The sequence below is a fragment of the Ipomoea nil genome, unplaced genomic scaffold (assembly GCF_001879475.1).
Source record: "Ipomoea nil cultivar Tokyo-kokei standard unplaced genomic scaffold, Asagao_1.1 scaffold0202, whole genome shotgun sequence".
Taxonomy (NCBI): Eukaryota; Viridiplantae; Streptophyta; class Magnoliopsida; order Solanales; family Convolvulaceae; genus Ipomoea; species Ipomoea nil.
In genome coordinates, this window is record NW_017616630.1 from 1,390,645 (window position 1) to 1,410,250 (window position 19,606).

At 36.6% G+C, this 19,606-nt stretch overlaps 2 long non-coding RNA genes across 4 annotated transcripts in view; both read right to left on the minus strand.

Annotated features, from left to right (window-relative positions):
* The window catches only part of LOC109189810, a 15,824-nt gene extending 1,054 nt beyond the window's left edge, over positions 1–14,770 (minus strand). The window contains exons 1-2 of the long non-coding RNA XR_002055640.1: positions 14,678–14,770; positions 4,190–4,192 (exon numbers count right to left, since the gene is read on the minus strand). This is a non-coding gene — a long non-coding RNA (uncharacterized LOC109189810). The remainder of the gene's footprint in view (positions 1–4,189; positions 4,193–14,677) is intronic.
* On the minus strand, positions 11,284–14,585 carry LOC109189797. 3 transcript variants are annotated; one of them, XR_002055634.1, is made up of 6 exons: positions 14,542–14,585; positions 14,310–14,418; positions 14,163–14,228; positions 13,995–14,067; positions 13,598–13,749; positions 11,284–11,834 (listed from the first exon to the last, which is right to left on the minus strand). It is a non-coding gene; the product is annotated as an uncharacterized LOC109189797 (long non-coding RNA). The 3 variants fall into 3 exon arrangements; XR_002055635.1 differs by having other exon boundaries at positions 11,284–11,981; XR_002055638.1 differs by having other exon boundaries at positions 14,163–14,231.
* Positions 14,771–19,606: the final 4,836 nt, after the last annotated feature.

The following is a 19,606-nucleotide window of genomic DNA, read 5'->3' on the forward strand; positions in this document are numbered from 1 at the left end:
ACCAGATCCTAATTAGGAATCCTATGCCTACACATCTATTAGGAATAAAGAAAGTATATCTTTACTATTCAGATTATGGTTAGGATTCTCTTTAATCAATTAATATGGTCCACCATGGACCATGGACCCTTATCCCTAAAACAAGTCCTTATTCCTATAAGGAATAGAATTAGTAAACCCATACCATTCAGACCCTAATTAGGACTCCTAAATATATATATATATATATATATATATATATATATATATATATATATATATATATATATATATATATATATATATAAGGACATAGGAGGCACCTAGAAGTCACACCACAATAGATATCACCACACAAGATATCCCAAGGGACTCCCCACCACCAAGCCTAGGGAGATCAAAACGGATGGAAATCTTTGGGAAGAACCTTAATAGCCAAGGGATGATTAATTAAGGCTAAGAGGTAACCCATGTCTTAACAAAACCTATTTTCTTGCTATAATTATCTTCTTTGGCTTCTTCTCTAAGCTTGTGTCGTGATGAATCGTTTATAATATTGATGATATGATCTTGATGATTGATGGGATGATTTTATGTGTGATCTTGATGATCTTGATGATGATAAGAGGTTCTTGATGATTATGTGATGTTCTTGATGAACCTTGATGTTTCTTGATATTAAAAAGATGAACTATGATTTTGATGATTTGAATATGATTGGAGCCCTAGGTCAAATTGAGGATTTCGTATTGTGTTATTCTTGATATAATTGGGTGGGATTTCGCATGTTCGGGTGTTGATTATGTTTAGAAATCATGATAGGATGTGTGCTATATGATTCTTGCTTTTGATCCGTTAATTGTCTACGTGGTGTCATCAATTGCGTTTAAAAGTGTCTAAGCATGGTTTCGGGTTCCACAACGGATCCCGACGTTTATTTTGATAAAGAGTCAGTCGGGGTAGGTGGGGGTAGGGGGACCAGCCACCTACCCGCTGCCCGAAAAGGACGCCGCCGGCAGCGGGCAGCTGGCGGGCAGGCGACTGCCCGCCGGGCACCCGCTGCCCGGAGGCTTGTCGCCGGCGGGTGGTCCTCCACCCACCGGCTACCCGCTGGAATTTGCCCACCTTGGGTCTTCGGCTTCCCCATTTGATGTTTCCCCGACCCTCGTGGTGTCCCAACGGACTCCGTTTATCGTGCCTAAAGTCTAGTTTAATGTTTCGGATACCATTCGTAGGATAAACGAGTCTTATATATATATATATATATATATATATATATATATATATATATATATATATATATATATATATATATATATATATATATATATATATATATATATCGCATGCTATTTGAACTGGTATCCCGTTGGCCTAGGTGAAAGAAGTATGAACCCCTTAGGATTATTCCTAGTATGTGGATGACCACGCGTAGGTTTCATTATACGTTTTCTTCCCTTTCCCAATGTGTTAATATGGGTTGCATGTGCTTGCTATGTGTTATGTGTGTATGATATCCCAATTTGGTTGTGATCAAATTGGTTATTCCTAAGCTGTGGTTCAGAAGCTGGCTGCGGTCAGAATTACACTCTCGGGCTGCGGTCCACCGTTTGGTTGCTATCAAACGTTTTACATGAGCTGCGGTTCATATTCCTGGCTGCGGTCAGATGATCACTCTTGGGCTGCGGTCCACTGTTTGGTTGCGATCAAACATTATGATGAGTTGCGGTTCATCGGTCGGTTGCGATCGACCCCTTCGTGTTGCGATACGAGGCAGGGTGCTGCGGGGCCGTGTCAGAGCTATATGCGCTGACCCTCATGTATGGGCATGCGACTGGTCCTGTGGCGCCACCAAAGTGTGCTTGCGTGATGAGATGAATGATGATATAAATGAGATCAAGTGAATCTGTGACCGTAGGATATATGCTAGTATCTTTATATGCTTGGTTATAACTGTTGAATGTTCTTATCCCTATCTGTCGAGTCTATTCCGGTTTTGAAACTAGAGTTTCCTAGGATATATCTTCCTTCTTCAAAATGGCTTTTCTTATATCTATATATATATATATATATATATATATATATATATATATATATATATATATATATATATATATATATATATATATATATATATATATATATATATATATATATATATATATATATATATGTATACGTATATGGTATTTCAACGCGTTAGAGTGGATTACCAGCATTATTCGCTGAACAGATATATTTGGCTTTTAGGCACAGACGATTAGCTCCGGAGCGCGCTAGAGGACCCAAGGCTTAGATAGATAGTTTCATCTTCGGCTTGCATGCCATAATGATGTAATGATGTTGTTTAAGGACAATTAGATAGTTTAGCCTGTGCATCTGAGTTCTCTAGCTCAGATGTGGCATAACACCCCGTATTCTTATGTTTAGTACTGCTCTGTTTGGGATTTAATGAGAATTTACCTTTATTATATAAGTTTTAAAAGTTTCGAAAATCTGGGGTGTTACAACTACACTAGGTATGTATGGTTGTTTCCCCTCAAACTCAAATCAGATGTCTACAGTATATTTTGTCAGTTTAAACGTATGGTCGAGAATTTCTTTAATTATAAGATTGTCTCGGTCTATTCTGATAATGGAGGTGAATATGTCAAATTGACACCTCTATTACGACTTTGGGAATCTCTCATTATACTACACCTCCTCACACTCCGGAACACAACGGTATGGCTGAACGTCGGCACAGGCACATAGTCGAGAGCGGTATGGCGCTTTTACATTATGCGTCCATGCCCTCTTCATTTTGGACCTATGCCTTCCAAACATCGATCTATCTAATAAATCGTATGCCTACTCCCGTTCTAAATTATTCCACACCATATGCAAAATTATTTCAGAAAAAACCCAACTATAGAAAAATACGGTCGTTTGGATGTTTGTGTTATCCCTGGCTAAAGCCTTATTTTCCAGCAAAGTTGGGTCCTAAATCCCTACCGTGTGTCTTCCTGGGATATTCCTTGAGTCAATATGCATATAAATGTTTAGAAGTCAGTAGTGGTCGAATATATGTCTCGCGTCATGTTACGTTTGTTACTAATGAATTTTCCTATCGTGACTTAGTAGCTTCTGGACTCTCATCTGCGCCCCAATATTTGAGTTCGGATGAACCTCTACCTTCCCCTATATCTTGCGATGTAGGTACTGTTTGTCTACAGTCACTAGAGACTCGTTGTGCCGGCTCTCTCCCACCAGCGGCTACAGCGTCGGTCTCAACTGCGGCTTCCTCACCCACCATGACTCAACCAGCGCCGCCTGTGGAGGCTCCGATAGCCGCGTCGACTGGTGGTGCGTTGCAGCTTCACCCAGCGCTGCAGCCCACTGGTTCGGAGTCGTCTGTATCCGCCATGCCCACTGGACGGTCCTCAACGCCTGACTCACCGGCTGCAGCTTCTCTGCCGGCTGAAGATCATCGGCAACGAGAAGGGCCGGTAGAGTTCACATCTGCTGAGGCGACAATGTCAATTGCTGGTTCCGTGGACTCTATGGTAACGTCCTCGGTTGATCAACAGGTGGGGGTTGTCCCGGTGCGGAGGTCCACTAGGCCGCGCCGACCGAATCCCAGGTATTATGGAGATAAGTTTGTCAATCTCACGACTTCACATCCTGTTGCTTCTTCCTTGGAACCGCGCACTGTCAACCATGCTTTGAAGGATGATTTATGGCGGGCTGCTTTGACGGATGAGTTTACTGCACTAGTGAGGAACTGCACCTGGGAGTTAGTGCCCCGGGCCAGTAACAATGTCGTTGGCTGCAAGTGGGTGTTCCGGGTGAACCGCAAGGCCGATGGCTCTGTGGACAGGTTCAAAGCCCGACTGGTTGCCAAGGGCTTTCTACAAGAACCGGGGCGTGACTACTTTGAGACCTTTAGTCCAGTAGTTAAGCCGGTTACTGTTCGTGTCATTTTGAGTATAGCTTTGTCACAGGGCTGGGCGTTACGACAGCTGGATGTCAATAATGCCTTCTTAAATGGCACACTCTATGAAGAAGTCTACATGCAACAACCGGCGAGTTTTGCTGACGAACAGCGGCCGGATCATGTTTGTCGATTAAAGAAGGCGATTTATGGTTTAAAACAGGCCCCGAGGGCTTGGTATATTGAATTATCTGATTTTTTAGTTTCTATGGGTTTTAAGAAATCTGTAGCAGACACGTCCTTGTTTGTTTATTGCTCAAGTAGTGTCACTCTCTATTTTCTGGTCTATGTCGATGACATAATTGTAACAGGAAATAATTGATTGCTATAATCTGCAAGCGCACAGAGTCAATCACAGTATAAATTCCTAGAGTATTCCAGGGTCGATCCCACGAAGAACACTATTAACTGTTATCTTTAATAATCAAATTGTTGATAACGAAAATCTCAAATAAATAGAATTAATGAAAAGAAAATCCAATTGAGAGAAGACTAGGGATTTGAGTTCACCTATTAGATAATTAACTAACTCTCCTAAGTATTAATTCTTATGACTATAGTGACGATTGCTTCAAATGTATCCTAATACTCCGTCGAGCTACTAGGTTGTATCCAATTAACTGTGATCATTCGTCGATATCTCACCAACATTAATTAAACCCATTAAGCAACAATTAAATATCACCACAAATACCTAAAGCTATGTCTAGTTTAGGTCAATTGTGTTTATCTTACGAGTTCTAGGTTCATAATTCACCTGTCAGTTCTTCTTATGAACCCTGATATTAGAATTATGCAATGACCAGTCACACAATCAACAATTAAAATACATAAAATAAATATAATCAAGTTCAATTATTCAATTGGAATTGGAAGAATTAACACATGGAAAATAGTCAATTAATCTAATATAGGCTAATCCAAATCCCTAATTAAGAGTTCTAGCCAAGAATCATATTTGAATGTTCAAGAAATAGCATTCTGGAAATTTTAACAAGAAATAAAAATAAGGATAAAGAGAAATAATTCAAGCCTAAAAAGAATATAGCTGCGATCGAAGCTCAGGAATCCCCTGCGATGAAGTCTCCTCGCCGAAGTCGCCGCCGCCTCCCAGCTCTCTCTTTTTTTCTCTCTGTTTCGTATCTAATCTGCCGACGCCCTAATTAAATGCATAATCCCTTTCTTTTTCCTTTTTCTTACTGTTGCGCCAAACCTAAAAAGAAAACAAAACAAAATAATATAAAATAAAATAATTATAAACTAATGACATAATAACTCAATTAAACTTAAATATTAAAACACTTATTCAAAATAGAATGAATAAAACTAACAAATAAATTTAATAAAATAGATAAAATAGAACTCTTCTTTATATATTAATAAAAATGCAACATTAGCCTAATATTTATTAAAACTCATCTCAACTAGTCTAAACTAGTAACATATACTAAATATACTATTTATAATATAATTAACCCTAAAACTTAATTTATTTAATCAAATCACTAACTAAAATTACTCTAAATAATCCCTAGAAATTAAGCTTATCAATAATGAAGCATTCGTCGCCGCCTTTATCCGGCGGCTAGCAGACCGCTTCTCTTTGAAGGATTTGGGACCTTTACATCATTTTTTAGGTGTTGAGGTGGTATCTACTACACCTGGCATGTTTTTATCACAAAGCCAGTATGTGGTCGATATTCTGGAGCAGTTTACTATGACGGGGGCGAAACCGGTGTCTACTCCGATGTGTTCGTCCGCTGATTTACATACAGATGCCATGCCGTTCGACTCCACTACCTACTGCCGGGCAATTGGCCCGTTTGCAGTACCTGGCAATCACAAGGCCGGATATTTCTTTCACAGTGAATCGCTTGGCTCAGTTTATGGCGTCTCCGACTGAGAGTCACTGGCAAGCTGTGAAGCGGGTTCTGCGTTATCTGAAAGGTACTCTGCACTTTGGTCTATATTTCAGGCGTGGCTGTCCACTCACTCTTGTTTCTTACTCCCGGACTCTGACTGGGGTAGTGTTCGTGATGGGGGTCGTTCTACCACGGCCTATTGTGTGTTCTTTGACTCGAATCTCATTTCCTGGAAGTCTACAAAACAGCGTTCAGTTTCACGTTCCTCCACGGAGGCCGAGTTCCGGGCACTTGCCAATTCTGCTGCTGAAGTTATGTGGGTTCAGAGTTTGTTGTGTGAGCTTGGGGTTCGCCAGCTATCTACACCGTTGTTAGTCACTGACAACCTGAGTGCTTCATATGTGTGCAAAAAACCGGTCTTTCACTCACGGATGAAGCACTTGGCACTTGACTATTTTTTTGTGCGTGAACAAGTTACTTCGGGCTCCCTGCGCATTCGTTATGTCCGTTCCACTGAGCAGGTGGCTGATCTTCTGACTAAACCTCTTAGTTTGCGTTTGTTCGCGGCGTTCCGATCCAAGCTTGGGCTCACTGATGGAGCCTCAATCTTGCGGGGGCGTGTTAAGATTTAGTCTAGGCCTCTTATTTTTTCCTGGTTTGTGTTTATTTGTTTTTCCTAGTCTTAAGGTTCAGGTGTAACTGTTCCTTTCTTTTTGGCTTTGTATGAGTATTTAAACTCTTGTGGTTACAGTCAATAAATTACTAAAACTCACTTTCACACATCACTAATATCTGTTACACATGCCAATCTCCAGTAAACAAATGTTTGCTGTTCAGTTATGCATAGTCATTCTTGTACATTGCTTTTATCTCTTGCAGGGATGTCTTTGAGCTTAGAGAGGCCTTGAACTAATATGTGACCATAGCAGATGAAAGGTTATATTATGATTCCTGATAGATGGAGTATATGTTGTTGGATGACCCCACTATGACAATTTTCTGGCCTTGTTTCTGACTTAATTCATTCTTGGTCTGTTTTCTTCTACATATAAGAAAATTTTGTCACTGTAAATGGCTATGAAAGCCAGAAATATGAGGTCATCTTTAAACAAATGTTGATAGCACTTCTGTGCAGGTTAAACAAATGTTGATAGCACTTCTGTGCGAGTCTGAAATGAAGTTGGCTGATGAGACCATTGAGATAATACTGGATAAGGTAATTTAATGATGATAAATGAACTCAATTCCTCTTACAACACTTTTCTGGCCTTTTCATTTCAATTAAATTATTTGACTCGTGTGTTTATGTGTATTCCTTATTACTGACTTTTTGTATTATTGATAGGCAGGGACGGAGGGACGTGGTAAATAAAGGGGGGCCTTGCCCCCCCCCCCCCCCCCCCCCCCCTCCCCCGAAGAAATTTTTTTTTTTATTAACACTAGGAGTGGAGAGGATTTAAAGGAACATGGTAATTGGGACTTTGGGCCCTTGGCCCCCCTCCCCCTTCAAAAAAAAATTATTAGTAGTATATTATTATTTTTTGTAGCCTCTCACCAAAGTATTTTTACTCTCCAAACAAAAACTTTCAGGTTAAGATTTCAAAATCTTATTTGATTCCAATCATTATGCTGTGGACATGGTTCTATGTTCATAATTACTGAAGTATATGTTCATAATTATAAAGCTATATATTTATAATTTTTTAACTTCATATTTATGATTATTAAACTTTATATTCAATTACAGAACTATATGTTCATAAATATAAAGCTATAATTTCATAAATTTTGAACTTTATATCAAAATTATTGAATCTCTATATTCATAATTACAGAATTATATATTCATAATTATGTTCACAACTTTATGTTCATAATTATAGAATTATATGTTCATAATTTTTGAACTATATATTCATAATTATGAACAGTTTTAGAACCGTGCCCACCTTACAAGGTAGACACAGTTCCACAACATAATTTGCCATTTGATTCGCAACTGGCCTTGCCTAAAATATGATTTCTTCTTCTTGAACATACACAATCACATATTGTGTAACAGGCTCCATTTTTTTTTCTTTTTTGTTTTTCAAATTCATTTTTCTAAAATTAATGAATTTTTTTTTCTTATTGATCTACACTTTTGATTTGAATTTGTTTAAAGGGTTTTTGACAATGTTTATATGTGAACTATCCATATTTAAGAAATGTTTGCTCTTTGGTGAATGGTGATTCCTTGTGGACTGACGGCTCACGACTCTTGATCATTTAGAATTGATGACGTTTGCAAGTTGGTAGAGAAGTTTTACCCTCAAGACTTTGTAATATAATGATGTATTTTGGACTATGTTAAATGAATATTAATGTATTTAATTATGCTCTCTCAAATTGTGAATGTAATGATGTATTTTGAACTATGTTAAATGAATATTAATGTATTTAATTATTCTCTTTCGTAGTGTGAATGGCCCCCCGCACCAACAAATCTGGGCTCCGCCCCTGTTGATAGAGGACATAGATTAAGAAAATGGAAAAACAATTAGTATATTTAGCTAGGCTATGGAATTCTCTAAACTTCAATGAGGAATTGAAATTGATTTTTGTACTTGGATGTGCAAATTATAGGGCATAATGTGTTATTTATTTCTGTGGACAGACAATTTTAGAGGCAGATACGAACCAGGATGGAAAGAAATATAAATAAAAATAACAATAAAAACTTTACGCGTCCAAAGTTCTTGAACTTTGGATGCATAAAATTGTTTTTTTTTTTAAATACAATACGCGTCCAAAGTTCATGAACTTTGGACACGTATTATAGTTTTGCGCGTCCAAAGTTGTTTTGGACGCTGATTGTTTATACAATCAGCGTCACTCACATACGCGTCCAAGCAACTTTGGACGCGAATGACTGTTTTTGTACTAGTGAATTATCTCTTCAATATTAGAACATATTTAATATTAGGAAAACAGCACTTTTGGCCCCTCAATTATTTTACTTTTAGAAATTTAGTCCCTTTTAATTGATTTAAACAAATTTAGTCCTTTAATTATTCATTATGGGTCACATTTAGTCCCTGATATTTATATTATTAAAATTTTTATTAATAATTTATTTCATAGGATTGTATTTGTCCATTACTCTTAACCATTAGCCATTAAATTTCAATCTTTGCATACCCAGTTGAGTTACTTCCACCGGAGACTGACAAATTAAAAATGAGTTAATTCCAGCAATAGTCCTCCGACTATTGTGATTTTCCAAATTTAGTCGTTGTCTTTTAATTTGGACGAAATAAACCCTTGAGTATCAAAAATATTCCACCATTGGTCCTTCCGTTAACCAACAGTTAGACAGACCTTAAGTTAAGGGGTAAAAGGGTATTTTCCATAACTAGGTCTCTTCTTCTCCTTGACTATTAGAAATTGTTCCACCTGGTAAAAGAGTACTTTTTATAGCCCTGACTTGCAGTTGAGAGCAAGAAAAATCCAACCTCGGTTTCCGCAGAACCAAACTTGGGGATTAGTATTATCCAGTGCACCAGCTCCATGTACAAAGATTCACTAATGATTCAACAGATGAAGAACAGACCACAGGGAACTAAGTATACAGATAACCAGTATATGCAGTGGAAAAGGCATCCACACCATACTGTGCACTCAAACTTGTTAATTCACATTTTCCAATAGCTGAGAGGTGGGGTGATCTATGGGATATATACAGAATGAATAAATAATACTGATCAGCCAAAATGAATAAATAATACAGAATTAGAAAAATCAAACTCTTAGCAAAACTTTAAGCATTAAATTTATTAATTCAATTAGCAATTTGAAATAACTGAAGAAGCAGTGTAGTCACTCTACACTACTAATAATCTCCTATGAGCCAATAATTAGACAATTTTTGAAACTCTTTACACTGAATGCAAAAATTCAAACAAATTCCTCAATAAAATAGTTAAGTTAAGAAGTGAAAATAGAAAGAAAATTGTGATAGATACCCAGTAACGGAGTGATAGAAACTTAGCTTGACGACGGTATCGGAAGGCGAACATCCCAAGCCAACATGCTCTGCAGCCTTGATCTGAGCCGTTTCCGGGTCTTCATGGGAATCCGGGTCAGAAACGCTGATAGCTAACGCCAATTGGGAATCGCGGATGAAGACGGCATCGTTTCGGAAGAGGACGAAGCCGAAATCAATGCGGAGACTGATTCCAGAAACGGCGGCAGATCAATTGGTGGTGAGCGGTAGTGCGGGTGATGATGGTGATCGGTTCCCGCCGATGTGAAGTTTCCAGAGTAAATGCTTCATCTTCGACATGGGGTCTCATCGGCAAGAGAAAAGAATTCCAGATTGATTGTATACGTGCAGGAAGAAGAAACCCAGCATAGAAAATTACCATTTTAATCCTACACTAACATTTATTTAACTGTTGGTTAACGGAAGTACCAATAGTGGAACAATTTTGATAGTCAAGGGTTTATTTCGTCCAAATTAAAAGACGATGACTAAATTTGAAAAATCACAATAGTCGGAGGACTATTGTTGGAATTAACTCAATTTAAAATCTTAGCCTTTGTTGTGGGTTTGGCATTGGATCAATGATGGGAAACATCTCATCCAATTCCTTGGATCTCAAATCATGAGAAACATCCGAAATGCTCAGGATTTCATAACCATGTAACAGGATAATAGTACTGGCACCCGACCTGGATCATAAGCAGCATATGACCCGACACCACATGGAAACTCAACGGGCAAAACTCCAACGGGCAGAATTCCAACGGCTGTCACCTTTACTGTCATTGAAGCCACCATTGATGTCACCATTGATGAGAGAGAATTAAAGGCTTAGCTCCCCATTTATGCTTCATGCACTGCTGGAAATCTGCATTTTTCCGACCACCAAAATATGGTCGGAAAAGGGTGATTTTCGATCGGAAATGTAGTTTCCGACCAACTTACCGACCACTTTATGGATTCGGAGAAAAGGCCCTAGCTATTACCGACAACTAGTCAAGGTGGTTGGAAATACCGGCTTCTTTTTTAGGACGTCGGAATTACTAGTTGTCGGATAAAGAGAGCATATTTCCTACCACCGGTGGTCGGTAATTGGTCGGAATTACCATCTACCGGTGGTCGGTAAGATTTACAATGAAAAAATTAAAAAAAAAATTGAATTACTGACCACCTAGTGGTCGGTAAGATTTATTAACAAAAAAAATAAAATTTAAAATTCTAAAAATATCAAATGAATTAGACCTGTTACAATTATACAAATTTCAGCATCACAATATTAAATTCTACAATACAATTAAAAATTTAAAGAAATCTAACATTAGTCAATCATTTAAATCAAGGTGTAGCAATTGTTTCACTGCACCATCCAAGGATGGAGGATTGAAATGAATGCAGCCTAATTGATTAGTCAAGATCTAAAAGAGAATATTGTGCATAAAACATCATATTTGATATCATTGTATCATCAAATTGCAGCTCTAAATCTCAAGCATAAAATACATTGGTAGTCAAAGTATAAAACCATACATCAATTATGTAAATCACTAGGTAATAATCTAAAATAGCATAATTTCAGTAGAAACATCCAAAAATTTGCAAAACCTGAGTATTCAATTCTGCAGTGTGTATTAGCCTATTCCTACTTTGAACGCAAGCCCGGAATATGTCTTAGCCCCATCTTACCAATGACGAGTTTAGGAATTGCTGGAGGGTTGTCAAGCCCCATGCTTCGACTAAACTCATTTGCAAGCTCCACAAGTCTGCACTTGTCCCTGCCCACAGTCTTATTGGAACTATAATAGCCAAGCCATGCCTGGTATGCAGACTTTTTGTTTTTCATCTCCACATCTGCCTTTGTCATTGGTAAATCTTTGATTGTGGACAAGAAGAATTCCTCCCAAGGAGCCAACACCAATATTCCTTGCCCCTCTTAACCTTTTCGCCCAGTTCGACCATGTCGATAGATATATTGATGTCTATGAGATGGCAGGCCAATCTGTATAACAAGGGTAACATTGGGATAATCTACTCCCCGGACAGGCACATCAGACGTTACAAGAATAAGACCTTTGGATTTATGAAATTCATCTTAAACTCTGTTTTGTAACTTTATGACAAATGAGCATCCATTGACATTTCTGCTCTGTCAACAATGCAATATCATGTTTCAGGGAATAGTTCAGACAAAGCTATCACTATAGTAAAGCTAAGGAAAGAAAAACAATACACTACAGGAAATTGAGGGATTTTATGAACACAACACCTCTGTCAATAAGGCCCAATCAATCCTTTTATGAACACTAATATATATATATATATATATATATATATATATATATATATATATATATATATATATATATATATATATATATAGGGTTATCAAGGCGACGCCTAGGCGTCTGGGTGATCACAGCCTTGCGCCTAGTCCGCTCGCCTAGCCTAAGTGCAAAATACAATCCAAAACCCCACAAAACATACATGGGCAGAACCTACACACCAAGGCGGGTTGACCGGTGTAATTTTCAGCCGGAGAAGACGCTGGAATCTGCCTCACGCGCCGGCGCGTGGCGTCGGAGCAGCGGCAAGGCGGCAGCGCGTGGAGGTTCCGATGGCGGCGCGATTCGAGCTCCGGCATCGTCCTCCTGTTCCGAGCAAAGCCCACTACCTCACCCTGACATGTTATCAATAAATACTAGACTTCTCACTACTCTAGGAAAAACTATTCATCTTCTCAAAGATGACTTGAAGTAAATAGGGTTCAAAAAGGCTTCCCAAGACAAGATATTTCCAATATATACAATAAATACTAAACTTCTCATTATTTTAGGAAAAACTGTTCATCTACTAAAGGCAACTTGAAGTAAATAGGCTGCCCAAAGACAAGATATTTTCAATATATATGTATATATTTTATATAATGTTGCAAAAAACGTTAGGCGCCCCCTAGGCGCCAAGGGGGCGCCTAGCGCCTAGGCGCCGCCGATTTTTTTTTTTTTTAAATTTTTTTTTAATTAAAAAAAATTAATTAAAAATTTTCAAAATTTAGTACTAAAACATAAGGTTTTCATAGTTATTTCATAGAAACTATTTACAAAAGTGGTTGTAAAATTGTTCAAAAGATTGTTTAAACCATCTAAATATATAAAAAACTAAAACTAAGAGCTAAAGAAGCATTTTTTTGAGAAATTAGTGGACCAAACCGCCTTCCGAAAAAATACGCGATTTGAAAAAAAAAATTGTCCGAATCGGACAACCGAGTCAAAAGTTATGCCTTCCGAAACTTTTCCGACATTAAAAAAAAAAAAAAAAAAAAATCGCCGACCGGCCGGCCGCGGAGATGGCCGATTTTGGCCTTCTTCGCGGCGGCGCAATGGCGCCTAGGCGCGATTTTTGCAACATTGATTTTATATATATTTTATTTATTTAATACTCATCGCCTAGGCGGTCGCCTAGTCGAGGCAGTTGGTGGCATCTCGCCTAGAAAGTCCGCCTTGATAACCTTGTAATATATATATATATATATATATATATATATATATTACCAAACTTATTATTCTACTAAAGAAATATATTCAATCACCCCCCCCCCCCCCCCCCCGCCCTACAAAGTAATAATTTATTGCATTTCATTCAAAATGAGAAGAATTACAAACCAAACACATTAATAACTGATTAGAACAGGGGCTACTTATCATGTTCTAGCGTTATTGTGCATGAGAAAGAGTTTTGATAGATAGCTATGGAGAGGGATTATACCAGGGTCCTCCGAGAAGTCGTAAACCTTGTCGTTGGCCAATAGTGTAGAACCAAAAACCTCTGTGTTTTCCAAGATAATCTCCTGTCTCAACTTCCAATATAATCTCTTCTTCCTCCCCAATGTGTCTTGCAACAAATTCACTGAACTTTATCTGCAGCACAATGGAGATAAAATATGAGATGAAGGAGAATTAATTAAAGAATCCTGTAATAAGAAATTTCACTTGAGAAGTGATTCCTTAAGATTTAAGAATCTTGAAAGCAATGTGAATCCTAGCTAATATGTTCACTTGTTCTTTGATTATGATGGGTTTATCAGGAAAATGTAGAGTGAACTCTTTAAGTTGAGGAAGTCCCTAACAGATGATAGAAAAGGAATCAGATTAAAGACCATTACTTCTATTTATTGATGGAGGTCTTCTATCTTCCAGTAATATCTTTGCAGCTTCATCAAGGTAAATCATATCTACCTGAAGAAAGAGCAACAACCATAGCATAAGAATTACTTCCTTTACTGACAAGTTTCCCACATAATAGAAAGCTTTGAAATCAAAACTCAACTTACATTAGTGCAGAGGAAGAGCTTAATAAAATTGTGTAAGAAACCCCAAAGATTTCTCCCTTATATTGTCTGCTGAAATTACTCAATGTATCAGTCAATTTGGTAAAAGATAAAGGTCACTTTACAAAAAAGAATTGCATATGAAATTACCAGGATTAGAGGAGTCTGCCAACTTCGGAACAGAAATGGAGTCTGATTTCTCATTCTGACATGAAACATTAGGGTTTGAGTGTCTGTCATCTTCTTCATCATCCAAAACCTGTAGACATTGAAATCAGGAAACACTAAATATGTTGTATTGCAAAAATAAATAAAGAATTGGGAACAATTATCTGCATATATACAAAGATTGCATTTTAGAATTCAAATGAAAGACACATACTTGGACAGAGACATCTCCACTATATGCACTAATGCTATCATTTATCAAATTTATTGAATTGAGATGAGAAAAGAAAATAGAATTGATAATTTCTTGCTAAGTTCAAGTTGCAAGCTAAGCTAATATGTCTTGTTACCTTCAGTTCTTTCAAAAGCTCTAGGAATTGCTTCAAACCCTTTTCATGTATACATATTCTTTGCCTTCCTTGAAAGAACCTGAACAATCGAGGTCAAGCAAAAAGAAGAAGACAACGTCAGTAATCCAAGTAATTAATTGGATCCAAAGATGAAGTTAATGCCAATTTAAAAGATCTTACAACAACACTTTCAAGAACATTCACAATGTTATAGATCCTCCTCCTTTCAACCCCTAAACCACAACCAAATATACCTCAAGTTCAGCGCATACACTTTTCGGAAAAAATAAATGTTTAAAATAAACCATATGCAATAAAAAAAATTGAAAAATTAGATCAGTACCTAGTTGCCTTGCTGCATCATCAAGCCCAATAGTTTCTACGCCTTCACGGTTATACAAGCTCAAAAAATTGCATAAACACACAACAATAAGCACAAACTTGGCTTACATCAACAAATATAGACATAGGATTTAACATTTTTCGCATGAAACACTTAAATTTTTAGATCCAAACAAATTACTTAGCAAACAACCTACAATAGAGAATACTTGTCAAAGAAAGATAAAACACAAATGCTCACACAAACAGCTAACATGATATATTTATTAGGCCATGCAAAATATTTGTTCTCTATTTCCTATTCACAGTGCATAATTTCATAAGACAAACAATTTAGAACCTCAAAAGACTCCAATTAATCTATATTAGTAAATCCTTAATAACATCAATAAATGCAGATCCGTCATCAAGATTCCTCTACCAATCCCATTGATGAAAGATACCCACAAGTCTTCAATCTTGCCCTCACATATATGCAGAGGAACTGCAATTCAAAATTTTGCAGATTGGTCAATGGACAGTCACAATTTCAACTAAGTAACAAGACTAACAAGCAAACCCTAGGCAGTTCACTCCCCATATAATCAGAAATTACAACTGAAATAAGCTCAGAAAATTCATTTGAATCATCAGCTCAAACATTCATCAATATCAATTTTAACCTACTGACCATCATCAAACAGATTCTTCTTAGGTGTTGCGGGTAGATGTTGAATCCTAGGCGGTGTTCTCCCCTTCTTCTTGTCTTTCAGCCTCACCTATACAAATTCACACACAAATATTAATTTATACAGTAACAATATACTGAATCAGAATTGGTATGCCAAAATAAACCTGGATATTTTGTGAATTACACTCGAGCTATAAAGAAAAACACTTACATTTTGAAATGAGTGATTGAAATCAACGGTCTTCTTATCTCCTCGTCCACAGTAGACTGAAATAATAAGAGTAAAGCATAAAACTCTATTCAGCTCATAAATATATGTAGGTCACAGAAAAGTACCTAAACCCTAAAATGAAAGAAGAGAATAAAGAGTACCTCACGCCGGTCTGTTCATGCCGCTCCTATGAAGTAGCGACAGATATGCTCAATAGAATTAGGAAGTTAAGGATTAGGGTTTAAGATTAGAGAACTAACTTGTAGGATGGTGATAGACACCATAGTAGAGTCGAGAAGAGGCGAAAACGGCAGAGTCGAGAAGAGGCGACAACGGCAGAGACTTTGGCGCAGGCTAAGATGGCGGAGGAGGTGGGAGCGACGACGAAGAAAAGGCTGAGACAACGACGACGAAGAAAAGGCTGAGACAACGGCGACGAAGAAAAGGCTGAGACAACGGCAAAGGCAGGAGCGAAGGTGAAAAGTGTTTGGTTCTGTTGAGCGATGCAGAGTGTGGTTTTTGTTTGGGTTGAGGCCGCTGAGCGACGTATTATGTTTGGGTACTCCGTATTTTTTGTTTGAGAGGGAAGACCTTTTTATTTGAGATGGAAGACTGTTTTTTTGCTAAGTGAGTAAGGGAGGGTAATAAAAGAAATTAAATTTTTGCGAAATGTTCCGACCACCATGTAAATAGTGGTCGGAAATTCCGACCACTTTCCGACCTCTGTAATCCTCTGTCGAAAAAGAAAAAAAAATCACTTTTTGCGACTAAATTTTTGAGTGGACGGAAAGAGGTCGGAAAAATGCTAATTTCCAGCAGTGATGTTGTTATCGTTAGCAGCTTTTGTATAAGTAGGGGCTCCCCTCAGCTTGGAGGGGGACGTTCAATACTCTGGACAAAGACACTGTATTTTCTATACTGAGACAAAAGCAATACAACTATTGTTACTCTCTCATAGCGTTATTATAATATTATTATTACCGGTAACATTATTTACCGTCACCATGGTAGCTAGGAGAATTAGTGAAATTGCAGAAAACAAAAAAGTGGTTTAATTACCTCTTGGGGAGGCAGGCGTAAGGAATGAAAGTGAAAGGAGGGGCGCGGCGGTATGAGCTAAAGCTTTTGTCTTTACACAGCTTAGCAAAGGATTTTGGGTAGCCGAGGGTCTCCGGCCGCCATTGTTGTCGGCAGCTAGCGTAGCTTCTGATGTCACAAAATTTCTCACTCTGAACAAAGCTCTGGTATTGGTTTTGAACTTTTGATGATATGAAATAGAAGACAAACGGCGGAGGTATTTTTTTTAATAGTTTAGGCCCTGTTTGGTAAAAAATTGGCTTATAGGTCAATTTTGGCTTATTTGACCACTATTAATTGTTTGATTTAGTTAAAATATTAATATAAATGTTTGGTTAATTAGCTTTTTGCAACTCCAAAAGGCTAAAATTGAAAAAGCTACCCCAAGTAATTTTTTCAATTAGCTTTTTGAGAAAAGAAATTATATCAAACAGCTAACAGCTAACAGCTAATTTACCAAACACTTTTGTACAATCAGCTAATATTATCAACTATTTATACCCTTTAATTAACACGATCAGCTAACAACTAACATCTATCAGCTAACAGCCATTTTACCAAACAGGACCTTAGAGTAATTGAAAAATATAAACTTATCAAAAAGAATTTAATAACAAATTTTCTAATTATATAATATCAGGTATTAAATGTGGCATATTATAAACAATTAAAGGACTAATTTTGTTCAAATCAATTGAGATGGACTAAATTTCTAAAAGTAAAACAATCGAGGAGCCAAGAGCGTCATTTTCCCTTTAATATTTGATACCCTAATTTTTATTTGCTCTCCCTTATGTCCCATATTTGGTTTCAACCATACCTATACAATTATTTTATTGACAATTATAATCAATCTTGACTATATTATCTTGCATTTGTAAACTTAGAATTGTCTATTTAAATACGCAAATTTAACATTCAATTATCTATGCATAACAATTCCAATATAATCTTGCCTTGATATACTTTAAAGTACTTATATATGAAAAAAAAAAAAAAAAAAAAAAAAAAAAAAAAAACATTGGGCATTATCCCAATCGCGCAATGCGTGTAAAAAAAACTAGTATTATTAATAAATTTCATAAAATAATATGAAAACACAAAATGATTAAAAAAAAAGTATATACATACTCAGAATCCTCAATCACAAAGTTAATAAGTCTTGAGTTCTTCCCATTAATTATTTTGTCTTGTGGAGAATGAATTTCGACGACTCGACTAATAACATCTAAAAAAAATAAATATTAATATTAATACGATAATGTTTCAAAAAATTTTACAGAGAAAATAAATTTAACAGTTATTACCAAAAAGTTGCTTCTTGTCAACACCTTTCTTGGATTTAAGTAATGCAAAAGACTTCAGCCGATACATGTGCATAGGAAAAGTTGTGTCCTTGAACACTTTGACCACAGTTTGATAATTAAACTTGAACATATAACAATGTGGACTCGTTTTAAATGTGTAGAAGTTTGTGATGACTAAGAAATTTTTAACACCATAAACTATGCCTTCTCTAAATCAGGTTAGGAACTTTTGAACGTGTTCTTTCGGGATATGAGCGTGCAGGAAGGTGCACTGCATATGTTAGATTTTCAGATATAATAACTTAAAATATTACCGGGTTTCAAACATATAATATTATCGGGCTTAAACCTAACTTAGAATATTATAGGGTTTATAACTTACCTCCTGGTCATGAAGAAGCTTTTCTTTCAGGTGCATTGTATGCTCTAACGACACGCAGCCGTAGCGCATTCCTGGTGTTCATAGGTGAAATTTCTCTGGCAACAATTTACATTGTTTATGGATTTTAGATGAGATTGAAACTTGATAGTCTTTGTATTGAAGATTGAAACTTGGTAGTATTTGTATTGAAGAGAATGCGATGTATATATATGTGTTTAGATATGATTGTTGCACTCTCATTAGTTAACCGAAAGGGCAGAGATCCATTGGTTGCAATTAATTACTTTGGAAAAAAGAATCCGGCTAATGAATTCTAACCATAATTATGTACATAAATATTTTATGGAAAAATGAAGAGTACACACGGTTTAATCAAAAAGTTTAACATCATTGGCTTAGAAATAAAAAAGGCCGGCTAAAATCTCTAAACAAAAAGATTTTTTTTTTAAATTTTTTTATTGATAACTGATAAGTTAACACGTTTTTTAACACAAAATATTATAAATGATCGAACCCTGTGAAACGACATCGTTGCTTTTAGACGAAAAATTTGTAGACTGCTTCATTTTACTTTAATATAGATAGAGATGAGACAACACTTGAAATATAGTCAAAATACAAATCAATAGGAAGGCGTATTTTTAGCATATGCATATAAGTGCTCTTTCTTGTTAAACACACACAAAAAAAAATGGTACAAAAGCAAAAATATCAATTTCTCACTTTTATATATATATATATATATATATATATATATATATATATATATAATTAAAAAGACATTAAATAAATGAAGAGAAAGACAAAATGATAGATTATGGTGTAACACTATAACGAATAGAAATGTGAGAATATTACATAGAAGATGATAGGGATTATTCCCCAACTGTAAGTACAATGGTTGGTTGGAAGTTTTTTATGCTTGGCAGTTAAGATCCGA